At 32.4% G+C, this 17,288-nt stretch overlaps 1 protein-coding gene across 2 annotated transcripts in view; it reads right to left on the bottom strand.

The window, feature by feature from the left end:
* The window catches only part of LOC126846871 (semaphorin-2A), a 247,954-nt gene that overhangs the window by 171,747 nt on the left and 58,919 nt on the right, over positions 1–17,288 (bottom strand). For both annotated transcript variants that reach the window (XM_050586705.1, XM_050586706.1), the window contains exon 3: positions 6,037–6,085. The gene's annotated coding sequence lies outside the window, so the exon portion shown is untranslated. The remainder of the gene's footprint in view (positions 1–6,036; positions 6,086–17,288) is intronic.

Here is a 17,288-nt window from a genome sequence, read left to right as displayed (position 1 = left end):
AAAACAATATACCATATAGGTTAATGAAACCGTTTAATATTATTTTATTAATTGTGTTCTATTGTAATTGTGTAACTCTAAAATAAAATCCACAAAGAGGAATAAAACCTTCTTAAAAACAATATAAGTGTCCAAAAGGCATATATTATGTTGGCAGTTTAGCTAGTAGATATTTTTGGGCGGAGGAGTAGTTATAAATTATAATTATATTTTATTTTCCTGTCAATTTTATGTCTTTCAGGTGTAAGCTAACGAAAACGCACAACCGCATGATAACTAGTTATTTAAACACCAATATTCCTTTATATGCTAACAACTCCTTGATGTGTAATCGCATGAACTGAATCCGTGTACAAATTGAATCAAGGATTATAATAAATTACAAGTGATTTTAACGTCAACATGTTTATTTATCGCATTTATAATAAGCTTAAAACAATATAATAAATCGATTCCAATGTGACAATATATTTTTAAAAAATTGTAAAATATTAAACAGAAATGATTTGAATAAGCTACAGCTGCACTTACTATTAAAGTGGGTTGATTTGTGTTCGAAACGTGATAAATTTAAAAGCTCTGGTGTTAATATTTTTTTCTGGGAATTTTCGTTGTTCGGCTATGGTTCTATCAAATCCTTTTGTGCTCGCTTTACACGTGACTTTCGCTTACCTATTATAAATGATCAGTATAGGCAGTAGTCGGGTCTCATTAACATTTTTATTTGCGAAAAATGCCACCAACGGCCTTTCACAACTCTACCGTTGAGAACATCTGCCGGTGATATTAAAATATCGCTCTCACACGCACACAATAATCGTAATACCACGAATATGGTGGTTTGGTTCTACGTGTTGGAAGTGCTGATTAAAAAAAAAAAAAAAATAGAAAGAAAGAAAGAAAATAATAATAATGGTAGAGACCTTTTCAAAAATTTGTCTCACGTTTTTCATAGTGGCGGCGGAGTGAACAGAATCGTCGGTCGTTTTAATTATTATTCGCCGTCCTTACGTCACCCCTCGACAAACTCCTCAGGCCTTGTCCTGTGTCCTGTCCTGTTCCTACACATACGCATGACCTCTGACGCTTTTGTATAATGGTTCTCTTGGTTTTTTTTTTAAACACTTTTTTTCACCGAGAGTGTTCTACCCCTTTTTCACGCTATCGCTATCGTCGCGCGGGTATACAAACTTGGTTTTTTTTTTTGCGTCTTCGCCCTTACTTATACTTCCTTCGAGAAGTATAACCCCTCTCTCGTTTACGGCTGCAGTGTCACTAATTGCCCACGAGTGTCTTTTGTCGCAGCCGGAGTATGCGTTTGTGTTCTTGACGCCTTCGCCAACTGACGCTAAAACCATCAACGAAACACTTCTTCCTTTTGAAATATTAAATTATTAATAATATGTCCTTTAATGATTCACACCTACGAAACGTTCAGTGCGCTTCGCATCGTCCCTTGCGATTTTGTCAACTGCACTACCGCCCGATTACACTCTACACTACCCTCGTGCATCGATTATACAATTTTGCAAGTCATTTTGCAACACATTTTTTTTTTTGTATTATTGTGTGTGTGACATTCAAAACAGCCCTACCCGCTAGTAACTTCGATAATCGAGATGAAATATGATACTTAAATGCCAAGTCACGGTGTTCGAGATCAGAAGTCATTAAATATTTAATAATACCACCAGTCTCGCGATAGCTACGATGCCACAGAATTTATAATACCAATTAATAACAAACAAAATCATCATGCTAAATATCTTTATCGTCCGGATACAAGTCGGTTTTTTTGTTGGTTTTCTTAAGAATATAGGAAAATTCAAATATATATATAAATATTTCAATAGTATTCGTAACGTTAATAATTAATTTACATTAATTTGTATTCATGCTTATATTGCTTTGTGGTAATAACTGAAGTAACATAATTCAATACAGGTTGAACACTGTACTTGTACTGAATCATGCCATAAGTTCAACACGGCGAAGACTCTGTTTATCATTACCATGTTTCGTTCGCTATTATACTATTATAAATAGCTGTCCAATGATTTACAAAAACGAATTGATATACATTTAAAGGTAGTTTTAAAAGAAAAGTTATTCCTCTCCTCTGAATATATTTTCTTCTGGTGAAATTGTCCGCGCACTATACCACACTATAGAAGGGCTGATTTATTTTTTAATAACAATTGAACCGATTATTGCAAAAAAAGAGCTTCGTCCATTATTTTTTTAAATTGGTACTTACAACTAGGGTTATTGGTTTATTAATAATTGCTATTAAATAAATAGTGGACAAAAATTTTAATAATAAAGAATCAAATAATTAAAAAGTTCGAAAGAAATTAAATTAATTTTCCTAATAAATGTACTTCGCACTAATTATTCGTTCTTGGAAGGCTTACATTACGGAAAATAACCTTATTAAATACTACTTAAAACAATTTAATCAGGAGTTATTGTAGAGTCATAAATATTCTTCTATAAGCCACCATAGATGCCAATAAGTAATTTCCTTATTATGCTCACTACACTATTTATTCGCTGTATATGTAAAAACAAATATAACTATTTGATGCGAAACTGAAAAGATATTGATTTTATAATATTTTAATGCGTTTTTTTGTATGTATTGAGTTCATATTTTCATTCTTAGCGGAACAACGTTTATAGTTTACAAAATATACAGCACTGCATAGGTTCATATCTAACCAATGTAATTATTATAAAGTAAACGTATAGTAAACGTTGTCTTCGACAACAAAATATATACATAGCTTTACCACAGACTTTATAAAATATAGTTTTCATATAGCCTGTGGCTGGTTGATGATATTACGGTCGATTATACAAAATAGCACATAGTATATTATGTGTTAGATAATTAAAAAAGTTTAATTACTCATGTTCTGATCTGTTGGCAAATGCAGGTATGAGGTGCTATCTACGATCACGTCACACAAAGCTAATTTTCTTAATGAATTGTTGCCAAGGAAAACCATTCTTCCGAGAATTTTCATAGCATTCGGTAAAAAAGCCACATAAATTACTGTAAAACACTTTTATTTATTTTTCGTTACTGTATGTCGTTGTTGGATTAGAGTTACTTTTTCTTTAACGGAAAAGCACGAAGCCCGGCATAATAAAAAAAAGGAAGGAAGAAAAAACATTTGTGTATTTTCTTACTATACAGACGATCCCACAGGTCTAAAGTAAGTTTAACGAAAAATCCTCCGGAATTTAACTTGGACGTTTATTTTGAATTTATGTTTCAGACATTAAGTACATCCGGCATAATTTGTTACCCAACAAAAAAAAACCGTAAACTATACTGTAGGTAATTTTAAATATTTTCAACATATACTTGTCAAAAATGATTGTAAATCATGAACACAATATTTCATAACAGTGTGATACATTTTATTACTTTAAATTTAAAAGATATGAATAATATATGTTTTATTGTTATAGTTTTCGATGAATTATTAGAGAAATCCTGAAAAGTACATAGTATATCAATTTTTTTTTTGAACTCATACATATGTATTTATATGTAGTTATTCTGAAGCGTATAATGCACGTTGTGAATCGTTGTAGACACTCAGTCTAAGAGGAATGGGAGTAACAATTAAATTGGGATTCTGCTCATTATACTAACATTTTCTAAACATGCACACCGTAAATAATAAGAAAATAATTCTACTTAATTGTATCGTGTATTGATTAATGCAAAACTCACGTCTCTATCGACCTTTCGTCGCTAATACGTTTTGAGATAATTAATGAATCGGTTTTGCGAACGAAGAAGTCAAAACAAATTAAAATTAAACTTAACTTTAACCGTGGTGCTTCCATTGGTCGCGAGTCATCGGGGTCACGAGTTTTTCCACACAAGAGAGATTTTTCAAAAGTCGTTATCCGCTCATCATGTGTCTAATTATACACTGGCACAAAAAAAAATATGCTATATTTTATGCTGTGTTGTTCACATGTCGCCGCTAAAGTGTCAAGTGCGCTACTGTTGCAAAAAAAAACTGCCTTGTACCTGCTATAGGATGAGCTGTACCGTGTACTTCAAGAGCATCGGATCTTTTTTTTTAAACAATTTTTAGATAAAATATAAATTACATTTTTTATCACAAAAATCGCTAAAAACTAATATTACATTTCAAAAATACGTCCGCGTTCAAGAGGATCATTTAAAATTAATTGCAATTCGTGCCATAAAATACATTTTTTTGCTTTTTTGTTTTTGTCAGTTCTATAGAACGAGCAGCCCGTTTATATGGTATGTAGTAGTCCATCAGGTTTGAGTTGTATTTTTATGTACGCAGAGATATTATCGGATCAATCCACATTGAACTTGTCGCTAAGATAGTATTTAACATTTTTAAAAATGTATAAACCATTCGTATCGATACTAGTTTAAGAGAAGCAAAAAATGATAAAAATTTACTATTTAAAATTACGACCAAATACCAACACAACAAAATGTTATTAAAGCAGATTCCAAGTGCTCGTAAAAGAAATAAGAACATGATTTGAACGTTTTATGTAAATCGTTTCATAAGTTAATTAAATAATGTTTATCTTGTAAAAGATTAATTAAATGAGTTACCATTGAAATAAAGTCAGTTAAGAAAAAAATCAGTCGAATTTTTGAAAAATGTTATGCTTTAGGCTTCCTAAAAATTCTTCATTTAATTATTTTTAAAGAGATCAAAGCTAAGATAAGCATCCCGAGAAATTAGGGCTTATCGTTTTTTGGTCGTCTGCATAACTATTTTGAATACATTCTACACTAAGTAAATGAATAGGGCTTTTTACTAATTAAGACTAATGCAACAAGATGTTGGGGGCAAGAGCGGGGTGTTCGTGTTTGTTTTGTTGTGAAATATTCGGCACAAAGTTTTTGCCAAACACTATAGTAGTGTATATAAACGTTACCTAATTTAAGACACTGTGATTCTCTAACATCAATGTGCTATGTGTGCACGCACAGGATCACGACAATATATCATTCACTGTATGTGCTTCCTCTATACACTTCGGTCGTTCGCGCCGCTCGCAAAACGTTCATATTTATGGTCGGTTTCATAAAATCGCTCTGGGTTTAGAATTGGGAGGGGAGGGCGCAAAGCAAAAACTTTTTCCCATTACACAAAACGAGGCTTTAAGTTTCATTCTGCGGCCATGTCCTTCGTGTTATTTATTGAGTCCGGCATACCGCTGTTCCAATTAAGGTGGATTAAACAGCCGACAATGCGTACAATGATTTTTTTCTAACGCCAGAAGTTTTCAAAATTGCCTTTTTTCGCGTTATCCACCCGGGCAACGCAAGTACGCCGCAAAACGTTGAGTAAAATTTGCGGGAAAAAAAATATTCAATCGCTTAGACAAAGTATATGGAAAAGGCCCTAGATAAAAAAAACATCATACCCAAAGGTTTGCAAGTACTTTTTGGACAGTCTAGATGCGCAGTGTTCATCCAAAAACAAACAATACTTTATTGCTTTTTAAAACACATTTGGACGAATGAAGATGAAAATGGGAAAAATAAATAAATACAAAACCGGAATAAAACATAAACCGCGACCATTCTTCAGCCGGGCACAATTCCAGTATATACACTAGTAGTGCATTAGTGCATGTTTACTTTTACCTTGAAATATATGCACATAGATTACGGATTACGGCAACTCTGTCTTGCTGTCTTGCGTAAAAGAAGTATATTCTAATGTTAAAAGATAAGTTTCGATGGAATAATATATTGGTGTATATAAGTACATAATATTGATACATTGTTTTTTTTCGAAAATAATGAAAAATGATGTAGTATAGCGGTTTAAAAATAAAAATATAACAAAATAATGATTATAATAATAAAACACAAGCTAATTTTAAGTCAAAACCCTCTCAATTATACATATTTTTTATTTTACTATGATTAAGATGAATTACTCCCAATTTATTTGTAGTTTGTAATGTAGAAGACATTTGTTATTGGTATTATTTTATTTCTCTTACCTTAAAACTGGATATTTTCTTCTTTTTAGCAAGAAAGGTCTTGACGTATCTGAAACATTAAAGTTCTTTAAAATAACAATCGTAATATCCGTACATTTAAAATTAAACATCAGTTAGATAAAAATAAGTCATGACAGTATTTCTCGAAGAAATATTAGTTATTTCCAAAAGTAATTTTCTTTTACTAAGAAAATCTTTTAGTAAAATAACTAAAGAAATGTTCTTAAAACGTACTTTAGAGAAAAAATGAATTCGTATGTAATCTTTTTGAACTTGCATATAATAATTACTAAAACTCAAAAAAAAAAAAACATTTATTAAAATTAAATTACTGAGAAATATAACTATGTATTTTGATCATTGAATTTTTTATTAAAAATATGCAAGAATTATATTCAAGTTTATACAAATTATAAGCCGAAGTAAAAATTATACACATACAAATCTTACTTTTTGTTCTAATTAATATGAGACAAATATTTGATTTCTACTAATGTACTTTTAATTTAATTTGTAACCATTTTTAAAATTGGATAAAATTATATTTATCGACAAGTGTCAACATAGTAGTTTTTTATATTTGTTACTTTATTTAAATGATGGAGTCATATTTGAAACGCGCTTTAACATTTAACAAAAAAGGAGCTCAAGTGCGTTGTTAGTTCTTGTCTAACAACATTTTTCTTCTAAACATTGGCTTATATTAGGTAACTTTATTGTTTTATTTTATAGAATCTAATCAGTTCAATATGGTGGGTTTTTGTTATGATAGTAATATAATATCAACAAGCGCTTCTATTCGCATATTATATTAAAGGTTTTTTTTTTAACATTTGATTTCCGAGATTTGTAAATAAAAAGAATAAAAACGTTTAATCTTTCTTTTTTTTCGATAAAAAGAAAAAAGGAAAATCGCTTAGCGACCTTTATAGCAACGATTTTTGGTTTCTTTTTAGCTTTTCCCGGAAAAAACGAATTAAACTTTAATAAAAAGAAAAAGAAACTCCCAAGGGTGGGTAAGTCCGAAAACAAGACGTTTTCCGCACAATAAAATACATATATATATATATAGAATATAATATGGTATATTTAGGGTGGACGACGGCGAGGATAAAAGTAAGGAAACCGCTGTGGCTGCCAAACTCACTACGGTCGCCCCACAAATAGACGTGGGGCGACGGGCGACGCCATCATTAGATGTCCAAAACTCACATAAAACCTCAAGTATACATTAAATATAAAAATATATATTAATAATAATAAACTCGCGAGTACACGAAATTACTATGGTGAAATAAAAAAGGAAAATATTTAATACGGTTCTCTTTGCCATTCGTTTTTACACCTCTCTGGCGCGAGAAGCATATTATTAAATTTTATACCAATATAATAATATTTTAACGTTGTAAAATGTAAAGATCGAGCCCTTGCCCGAAAAGTATATTATATTATTTTTTAAAGCCTATATAAGACCTTGGCATGCACCATAAAAATATTTCCATGATTAGCGCTGTCGTTAAAAGCCCTAAATAACTTACAGTTAAGTTAATAATTTTACATAACTACGTCAAGTTATTAGTTAAAACGTATTGGTTTTTAAGTAACAAAAAATTAACTGAATGTTAGACATTGGGAACAAATCTACATTATCGGACGCCCTTTTTTTTTCTTGAAACCTAAGTATTTTAATGTTTTAAACCCGATGGTGCAAAAAAAAAGTTGCAGAAATCATTAGTTTTTGGGTTATACGACTTAAAAGTTTATTAATTTTAATGGTATTATGTTAAATACCTAAGAATTGCCATCTACACTTAATGTGTCTAGATGGCGTGATGGGTTATACCATGGCCCCCGACCAAGAGGTTGCGGGTTAGAATTTGTAATTTTTTATACAGGGTGGTTCATCTGATATAAAACAATCATTTACTCGGAAAATATGGGTTTTTTAAAAATTAATTTTTTTGTATACTTGTAGGTATATACGTATTTTACTATATTTTTCAATACCTTTAAAACTTAATATTGAATATTTGTATCTTCATCCCATATACAAAATAACATAATAAACACAGATTTTTTTTCTCCAAATGAAAACTTAAGTTTTTAGCTCCATAGATATGTAGACCGAAGAAAAAAATTTAAAAATATTTCAGCGTTAAAATTTTTAATTTTCATCAATCCGATCGACTTTGTAAATATACTACATTTCCTCCTATTTCTTAAGTTGTTCAAAAAAACAGCAACCGTCGTTACTCGGCTAAATTGCAGTTTCAACTGCAATACATTATAATTATGTTAAATAAACTCAAACATTTTTAAAATAATGCTTTTAAAGTAGTACATTCAAATTGTTTTAGTATTGGTGACTGAGATCTGAAAATTTAGTAATAGATAAATTTTTTAGCTGTCTAAAATATTTCTATGCTCCGAAAAACATTTTAATAATCAAAACAATCTAGTTACAATTTATAACAATACCACATCATTATCATTTTTCCCCTTATTTTTATTTTTTTAAAAATTATAAAAAATGACCCTCACGATTTTAAAGTCCACGAGAGATATTCTCGATATAATTGATTTGGAAGAAATAACAAAGAAATAGTCCGCATTAAAAAAAACGCCGTATTAAAGTTTAACTTATGATGGTTTTTTTACTTGTACTATCTAAATTTGTTTGTATTAATTCTGTGGCTTGGAGCAAGAAGGGCCAATGTCAATTTAGTGCATAAACGAGTTAGTCCGCTAATTGCAAAAATTGAATCATTCTTTATATACTGTAAAAAAATCACACTCTGAGGCCAAAAAATGAATTACTCATAAAGAGTTTGATAACAAAAATTAACATAGAGCCTAATGGAAAATAAAAACTTCAAAGCTCATTTTCCGAAAGTTGCAAAAAGTGACATTGGCCCTACTTGCTCCAAGCCACAGAATTAATTAAGTCAAAAAAATTATTATTTTCAACAATTATTAATTCCCATTAATTTTAGTAAAAAAGTTGTTACTTGTGATGTAAAATATCATAAAATATTTACGAAAGTACCCAAATATTTTAGTCGGCAGTTCAAATTTTAAAGTCGGCATCTTCATTTTGACACCCCCCCCCCTTGCATATTTCTTAGCACCGGACCTGCCTACATCGCATACATATCAGTATTGTATTGTTTAATAGGCGGACAGTATAACCGCGCACACCGACATTACCAAATGGCGCCCACCGCACGTCGATGACGTCGCCACATGGCATTTTTATTGATGATATTATTTGCTTCTTTTTTTTTTATGCCAACTCACCGACGCCACGCGTTTTTTACCACCATCCGTAAAGGGTCATTACCGGGGCACGCGTCTGTTTGTTTTTTATTGTTATTATTTTTTTACGCCATGCCCCCGATTAACCGCAATAATAATAATAATAATTGTTGCAAGGCGCGAATACTGTGTTGTACACGGTGACGAGACGCTAAAAGTACTGTTAAAGTCTGGAACAATCCAATTATTATTACTCTTTCAAACTTTGAAAACTCCACGATTATTACCGTCAAAACGAAGCCATGTGTTGTCCAATTATTATGGAATAGGGTCGTGAAACCAATGGAAAACATCTGCATCGTTATTACGGCGCAATACAAAACAATCGTATATACATAGTTATTAAGCGCATATGTTTTTGTGTATTATAATAATAAATATTATATTTATCGGCTTATAAACCGTTTCTTGTATTGTTATAAGATAATGTCTTCGATCACAGTGCGCTTTAAAATAATAATCGTTATTACAATATGATAGTATCATTTATTTTCAATGAATATAATATGTTTTGCTTATGACACTAATCCTGCGCAGATATCTTAATGTCTTATCGAATGTAAACGAATAGTGTTTTCATACTCAACGAGAGTCTTTACAAATAGTACAAATAGTAATCCCTTATTGGCATTATTGGCGTTATTGGCGTCTTAAAATGTGCCCATTAAAAAGACCAATTGGCGAGAATCATTAAACGACGAAGCAGATCATATTCTACCTGGACATTCGACGTCGGTGAGATTGGAACGTCCCGCAAGTTTCTTACCGGGATGTCCGAGTACTTCCTTAGTTCCACCCAGTGCTATTAGAAAATTCGGAAAGTTAAGGGGGTTGCAAAGAGGTATTTCCTTTTTCTTTGTCTATCTAACGCACAGTTTAGGAATTTTTTTTTTTTTTTGTTCCAGCGTACCGATAGTCTGAATACAGATTTGAATTCCTCAGAATCTCTTCTACAGGACCATTCCCCCTACCCTCTTTTTATGTTTTTTTTTTTACTTTGAATTGTCTGGTATTCAATATAAAAACAAAAATGTAAACGAAGAATTCTACTTAAACAAAAAAACAAATGAAAAAAGCCTTAACTCATATACTGCGCATTAAATAAACTAAAACAGGAAATACCGCTTTCCAATTATCCCCTACAAAAGGCAAATTTGTTTTTTGAAATTTCAGTATGTATACTTAATTCTAATATATCCTAAAAATGTGTTATACACATAGAAAACGTTATTTAAATTATTAGAAGAAATTATGGCTACTCTCCTGAGTACAAACAACCAACGCTGTATAGCACTGTACACTTGTAAAAAATAAACACTTTACATAGTTTTTTAAGTTGCCAAAGGTCGACCGTTGATACTTGTTGGTATACCAGAGTCATGCGTCTCCTGTAACATCAAGCTTTTCGTCATTTAAGGTACATTTAGTTTTTATTTCCAGTAAACCAGAACAGATGAATTGCTTCAAGGCACACAAATAATCATTCATTTGGGTCAAGTTGTTTTTAAGAAAGTGTTCCTCAAAGCCCCCCGAAAACGCATGGAAAACGGTCTCAGCTTCACCCCACTTAAATGGAAAGCTTAAATTTAATTTTATCTAATTTCTCTAAGAGTTAAAATCTAAAACTTAAGAGAATCGTTATTATTATTATTACTACTATTGGTACTATATGCTATATACATAGACACATAGTCGGTAATGGCCCAACCGATTTCGTCACTGTGAAAATGGAAAAATAGAATTACTTGGAGATTTTATTTAATTCAAAAGTTGTATTTACGAGTTAAAAAACAACACTAAATTTGGTTTTTTATGAGACCTTATCGTTATAGAGGCAAAAAAAAACTGTATTATTCTATGTGTGCCAACAATTTAGCCTATAATAAACAAATAGTGCGTAGTTAAAAAAGATATAAATTTTTAGTTTACTATAAACATAACAATTTACGATACCGTGATGCTCTTCCTGGTAAATCGATAACCTTTTTTGTGGAACACACATTTTCAATAGAAACTTTTCAAAATAAAACAAATAAATAAACACATTATCCTCCTTCGTCCGCAATCTGGGGTAAATAGCACACTTTCTTGTTAAGTAATGGGAAAGAACATAACATTTTTGTTTAAAAATTATTACAATGCGAGTATTTACTTAATAATGACGATCAACAGTAAATAGATGATAAAATTTCTTTGCGACAGTAAAACGAGACCAGCTTCATAAAAATGTAATAAAATATCAATTTTCAACTTTAACGCATAGAAATAAAATCACATTAGCGAAGCGTCAGAAACCATTAAGAGGTCATTTTTCGTTCACAAGTAAACTGAGCTCGAAATTGATGAAAACACTTAAACAAATTACATTGATAGTTATTAAATCTCTCTCCGAAAAATTTCGATCACTTCTTTAGAAAAAAAAAACATTAAACGAGTTTTATAACTTATAGCAAATCCCAATCGATGGCCGAGACACAAGAATATTGCTCTTTTTTTTCTTCTTAGTAAAGGCAACATACTAGAGCAATGAGACATAAAACCCAAGGTTCTAAATTCCTGTCATAAACCTAACCGAAGTAGTTAAACCTCACTTCTCCCTACATATAGTCGAAACCTGCCTACCTGAGCTTTGTCTAACAATCGTCTTTATCCGTGACACTTCCGACAAGTCTATAATGAATACAAAAATATGTTATATTTATTAAAATAATAATACTATGCGTATAAATTATTGTACTTTAATAAAAATAAAAACAAATTGCAAAGTTAATCGGGTAACCTTGATGCCAAGACGTTAAACCGATTGTTGTGGGTAAAAGATAGGTACACACCGGCAGACTTCTCTCGACTTGTGTCACTCTTTGCTCCTGCCGGTAACCACGAACAAATGAGGTGGCAGAGCCGGTGGAAAGAATATCCCAATTGCGGCGGTAGACGTCTGCTGATGGCGCTTTATATACCTACCTCTATACATGTATAGTTTATTTAGCATCGTCGGTCTGTGTTTCGCGGACGTGTATCCATTCTGTTTCTGTCTCTTGTTTGCCCGCTCGTTTTAAATAATTAATGGACCTTGGCACGCCAACACCAAAACCTCTCTCTCCCCTTTTTACCTTTTCCAAATGCACCTTACCGCCCCGTTACTCTATCTCTCTCACACTCTCTCTCTCTGACACACACACTCGCATAATATACACTTCACCCCCTTCCAACGGCGGGGGCTGTAGCGGCGGCTGCTTGTCAAGTATAATTAAACATTACAGCTTTTGCAAAAGCAGTTCCGACAACTCCCGGCGACGACGAAAACCGCGATTTGTTAGCAGCGTCTTCCCCCGCCGTTCCGTCTTCGTCGGTCCTTCTCCTTTTGACGCCACCACAATAATTTACTCGGATAGCCAGTTTAAAATTTCCCAGCCCATCAATTAAAACAACATCCCGCCTCCCCGGGGACCGCATTTATTCGTCTCGGGCGACGACGGATTGTTCACAGATAGGCAGGTACTCCACATACGAGTATTAGCTCCAACACCGAGCTCAAGTAGTGTAATTATTACACTCAAGAAGTTTCTGGTTTGTCATTACACAAACACGTGAACGCCACATTGCCCAGTAGGTGTTTAATTAAACCCTCTCTATTTGTGTTGTAATAATTATTATTTTTTTGTCCAAGTATAGGTTCTGATGTAGCTAGGAAAATAAAATCCATAACAAAAAATATCGATATGTTATTTTGCTGATCGAATGTAGACAGAACAGACGCCGGAGATTGTTTTGTGTTTAATTAATAATAACAAATTTAAATAAGAACAATTATTAGTTGTCTTTAACAATTCCAATTTTATGTACAGCAAGTATACAAAAATTATTGTAATAAGTTATTTCAAGCTATATTCGTGTAAGTTAGTGAGTGTCAAATAGATTTCACTCTAAGCCATAACAAAAAAAAAAAACATTTAAAAATACAAAATCTCCAAAAGTTTGTTCATAACTTTTCGTGATATCCTGTCTAAATGTAAATTTTTCCGTGCAATAAAAATGCGCTGTTCTCAAATGAATAACAAACTGATTTAATCCAAAAATGTGTATGAAAACTAAATCTCACAGTTCACGTTTACTCAAATCCATATTAAAGTGATAGATAAGAACTACAATTAAATGACTTATTGATGTCACATATTGTAGCAATTTCAATTGTTTTTTTCTTATGTTGTTTGAATGTGTTTTAAAATCACATGTATTAATTGATTTTATTGATGTAAAAATAAATTTGGTTTTGTTGTTAAATACACACGTTGCGTTGCCATATAACATAAAAACCTGAATCATAGTGATATTCATTATTAATTTAAAGGACTTTATTTACTCCGGCCAAGTATAATACATAGTTTTGTAAATTAAATTTTCTACGGAAATATAAGTTTAATAAACTGAGTAAAGGTTTCAGTATTATTTTAATTGCCATCATTTATTTATTTACTCATTAAATAATTAATAGTTAAATAAGTTTGAATGGGCTATGTGTAACACATACTTGTACCGTATGAAAACTTGAAAAGTGGTTTATTCAGGCTTATAGTTGTTATCGGTGCATAATATAATATGTAAAATAGGGCCTTAATGCGATGACTACTTAAAAAAATATTGAATTTGATTTGTTAAGATTTTCTAAAATCATTCTTTAAAGATATATACAATAAACGTGTCAAATGTGAGAACTGGATGTTTAAAAGTTGCAACTGTCGTTCGGGTCATGCTGTATACATGAGGTATAGCAACTGTATTGTTTATCCAAATTTTTTGTTTTTGACCGCAAATATTAATGTAAATATATCTTATGTTTGTAAAAATAAATAAATAAAAACGTTATAAAAATAGGATTCACCGTAAAACAATCAATACGCGCAGTTAAATTGAAATCTAGATTCGCAAAGGCTAAGAGAACATATATTATGTAAATGTTTTGGACAGGAGAACAAAATATACAAAATTCACAAGGTGGATCATAATAAAACCCACAGGACTTCTACTACACATTTATTCCGGGAACAAAAGGAGCGAAGGGATAAGAAATGTTTTCTCGTTTTGTTTAAGCGGTCCGTCACGTCCGACCGCCGCCGGAATTGAATTTGTAAGGTTAGTTGCCGTTAAGTTTTTGAAGAAAAAGAAAGAAAAAAGTCGGGGACGTGGCTAGAGGGAATAAAATAGCTCAGTCCGAGTAATATCCCGCCTAAACCATTTAACTGCAGCAAAGAAAGAAGCCCCGGGCCCATTGTCGTCGTCTTTGGGCAGCTAAGTCGATCGATTAAAATATACCGAGTTCCTTCGAGATGAAACCAACCGGCCCGGGCTATCCCCTAAATTCTCCGTCCACTTAACTCGGCCGCCTTCTACATCATGTACAATATGTACTAGGTATAGCCCTGGTTAATAATATTTTAATGAACAAAATCCTCTCAACCCAAACATTGTGTAACATTATTTCTAGTTACTATATATTGTAGGTACGTTGTATAAGATTATTGTTGTACGAGACATCGACTTCCGGTTTTCAGCGTGCCTTTATTTTTACATCCGTCCTATATATACTTGCCCTCTGGCCATTGTGTATAGAGATGTACTATTCCTCGTAAACGGTTTCATTTAAGGCGTATACGGATCGTGCTTTATTGGTATTTGTAACCGTACGTCGAATCAGACCCATTAAAACCAATATTAATTGTACTTGTATTACGTCTCATCGTTATCACTTTAGAAGAACCGAGATCTTACGTTCACAACAACACACAACGTCAATAACATTGGCGGAGATGTGGGCGGCGGGGCTTGACCGGATCAGGTCACATGGATTGTAGCTGTTATCAAACGCAGCAAAACGGATCGTTGGGCTTTATCCCTTTTGTACGCGTATCATGTCAAAATTCGTTTAGTTGCCGTTCTTCGTTTCAAGTGATTCACAAAACCCACATGGCCGTTTAATGAAATAAAGGTCGTCGTGTACTGGACGGTAAACGTGAAATAATAATATAATATAATATAATCAACGCGATTACTTTCAAACGTCGTCGCATTGCCGTTATTTAATATCTCTAATGGATGACGACGTTTAAAAACAAATAAACACAATGGGTCGGCGGGGCAAATGCGTTCAAACATGCCAAGTCCTTTGGCTCAATAAACATTGTCGTCGCCACGAGTAGTAAGCTGAAAGCCGGCGCACGAAAGCAGCTCTCGTTATTTATTAACAATCATTAATCAGAATAAAAGTTAAAATTTAAAATTAAAAAAAAATCCAACTCTCGAATAAGTACGGTACACAGTTGCATTTTCATTATTGACCAAAGCTAGAATTCTTTTACCCCGAACATATTATATTATAATTAGGATTAAAATATACTAAACGGAGTTTGTTCAAATCGAAATTAATTTACATAAATAATTTGTTTGTACACGCCAACAACGTAGTGGCTCTATCATGTCTTACATTACCTTCGTTTTATTCTCGGAATAAATTTATTATTACTCAAGCGTCGTCTTTGACAAGCTAATACATTTTTTAATGTCATTACTATTCACTTTGACGTTGCGTGGTTTAAACTTTGCCCTATCAATGCGACGGGGGCAGAAGAGTCATCTTTAATTAATCTCTACACCGATAACGTCGAAAATCGGCCAATAAAACACGCAGCTACAAGCGAGAGTACATTATGAACTAAAGTATAATTCCGAGGCGAACACTAATCGCCTTTCATTCATAAAATGTGTTCTCAGTTTTATTGTTCTTTTTGATAGACTGGCATTTTCAAAAACCTACTTAACGTTATCTTCTATTTGTAAAATCATGTAATACAGTACGTCTCATCAAACTAAGGCCGTAACGCTGTTGTGTAATGTCATCATAATCATTATAAAAGGTCTTAACAGTTGAGGCTAAAATCCTACCCCCATGGGGGGTGAGAATTGCGTATAAATTAAATTTGTGACTATTTACATAGGTGTACACCAGATAAATATTCCTTATAAATTTCTTGTCGAAATCAAAAATAAAACTTAATACATTTACTTGTAGGTGCAGCACTGTCGTTAAAAGCCTTAAAATTAGAGACACTCTTTTTTTCATCGAGGAGAAAAAACCTGAAAATTGACTGTTTACCTACATTATTTTTGCACTCGATCTTATGCAAACTTTTACTGCTGTTGATCGCTGAAAGCGATTCATCAGGTTTCAATGAATTTGATGAATTTATTCGTAAAACCGTACTGTTGTTCAGTTGTTGGTGACTTGTAGATATCGCAATAGATTTAATCGTTCAAGTGTTCCATAATAATTAATGGTGCTATCAGCTATAGTGGCCTCGAGACGATAAAGAAGGAGGTACATTCGAACCGCCAGTATTTTAATTTCTAACAAATTAAAATAAAATTATATCTCTTACGATATCGATGTACTAAAACAGCAATTATTGTGATTAGTATTTTACCTCATGCAAATCGTACCTAATCGGTATCACCGCGAGTACATAGATAACGGTCCATGTGTTTCTAGTTTTTCGGCGACAAACGATATCCACGACATGCAGAACGTCCAATGATCTGTTTAGTTGAAAATCACCAAGATGAACGCAGCCAACCATGCGAAACCAACAGATAAATCTATGTTCATCCATAAAGGGAGAGAAAACATTATTCAAATTTTAGAAAAATTACCCAAAACTAAACATGATTTAGCATAATTTGTCGTTGACGTTCCATTGGCTTATGTAAATTCAAACATTTATTGTTTTTTAATCGTGAACTATTATAAAAATACGATTATGACTAATAATTATGTACTTAAATAGACAGGGATGGTTCAAATAGTGGTCAATGGTGTATACGCAGAAGAATATGAGGAGAACATAAAATTATTAGTGCAATCATTTTGCAGGTGTTTTTGCTTA

The sequence above is a fragment of the Adelges cooleyi genome, unplaced genomic scaffold, assembly GCF_023614345.1.
Source record: "Adelges cooleyi isolate 19-005CV unplaced genomic scaffold, UGA_ACOO_1.1 ACOO_flye_CR_arks_rails_tigmint_CR_PRNA_9, whole genome shotgun sequence".
NCBI lineage: Eukaryota > Metazoa > Arthropoda > Insecta > Hemiptera > Adelgidae > Adelges > Adelges cooleyi.
This window is presented reverse-complemented; position numbering and strand designations above follow the sequence as displayed.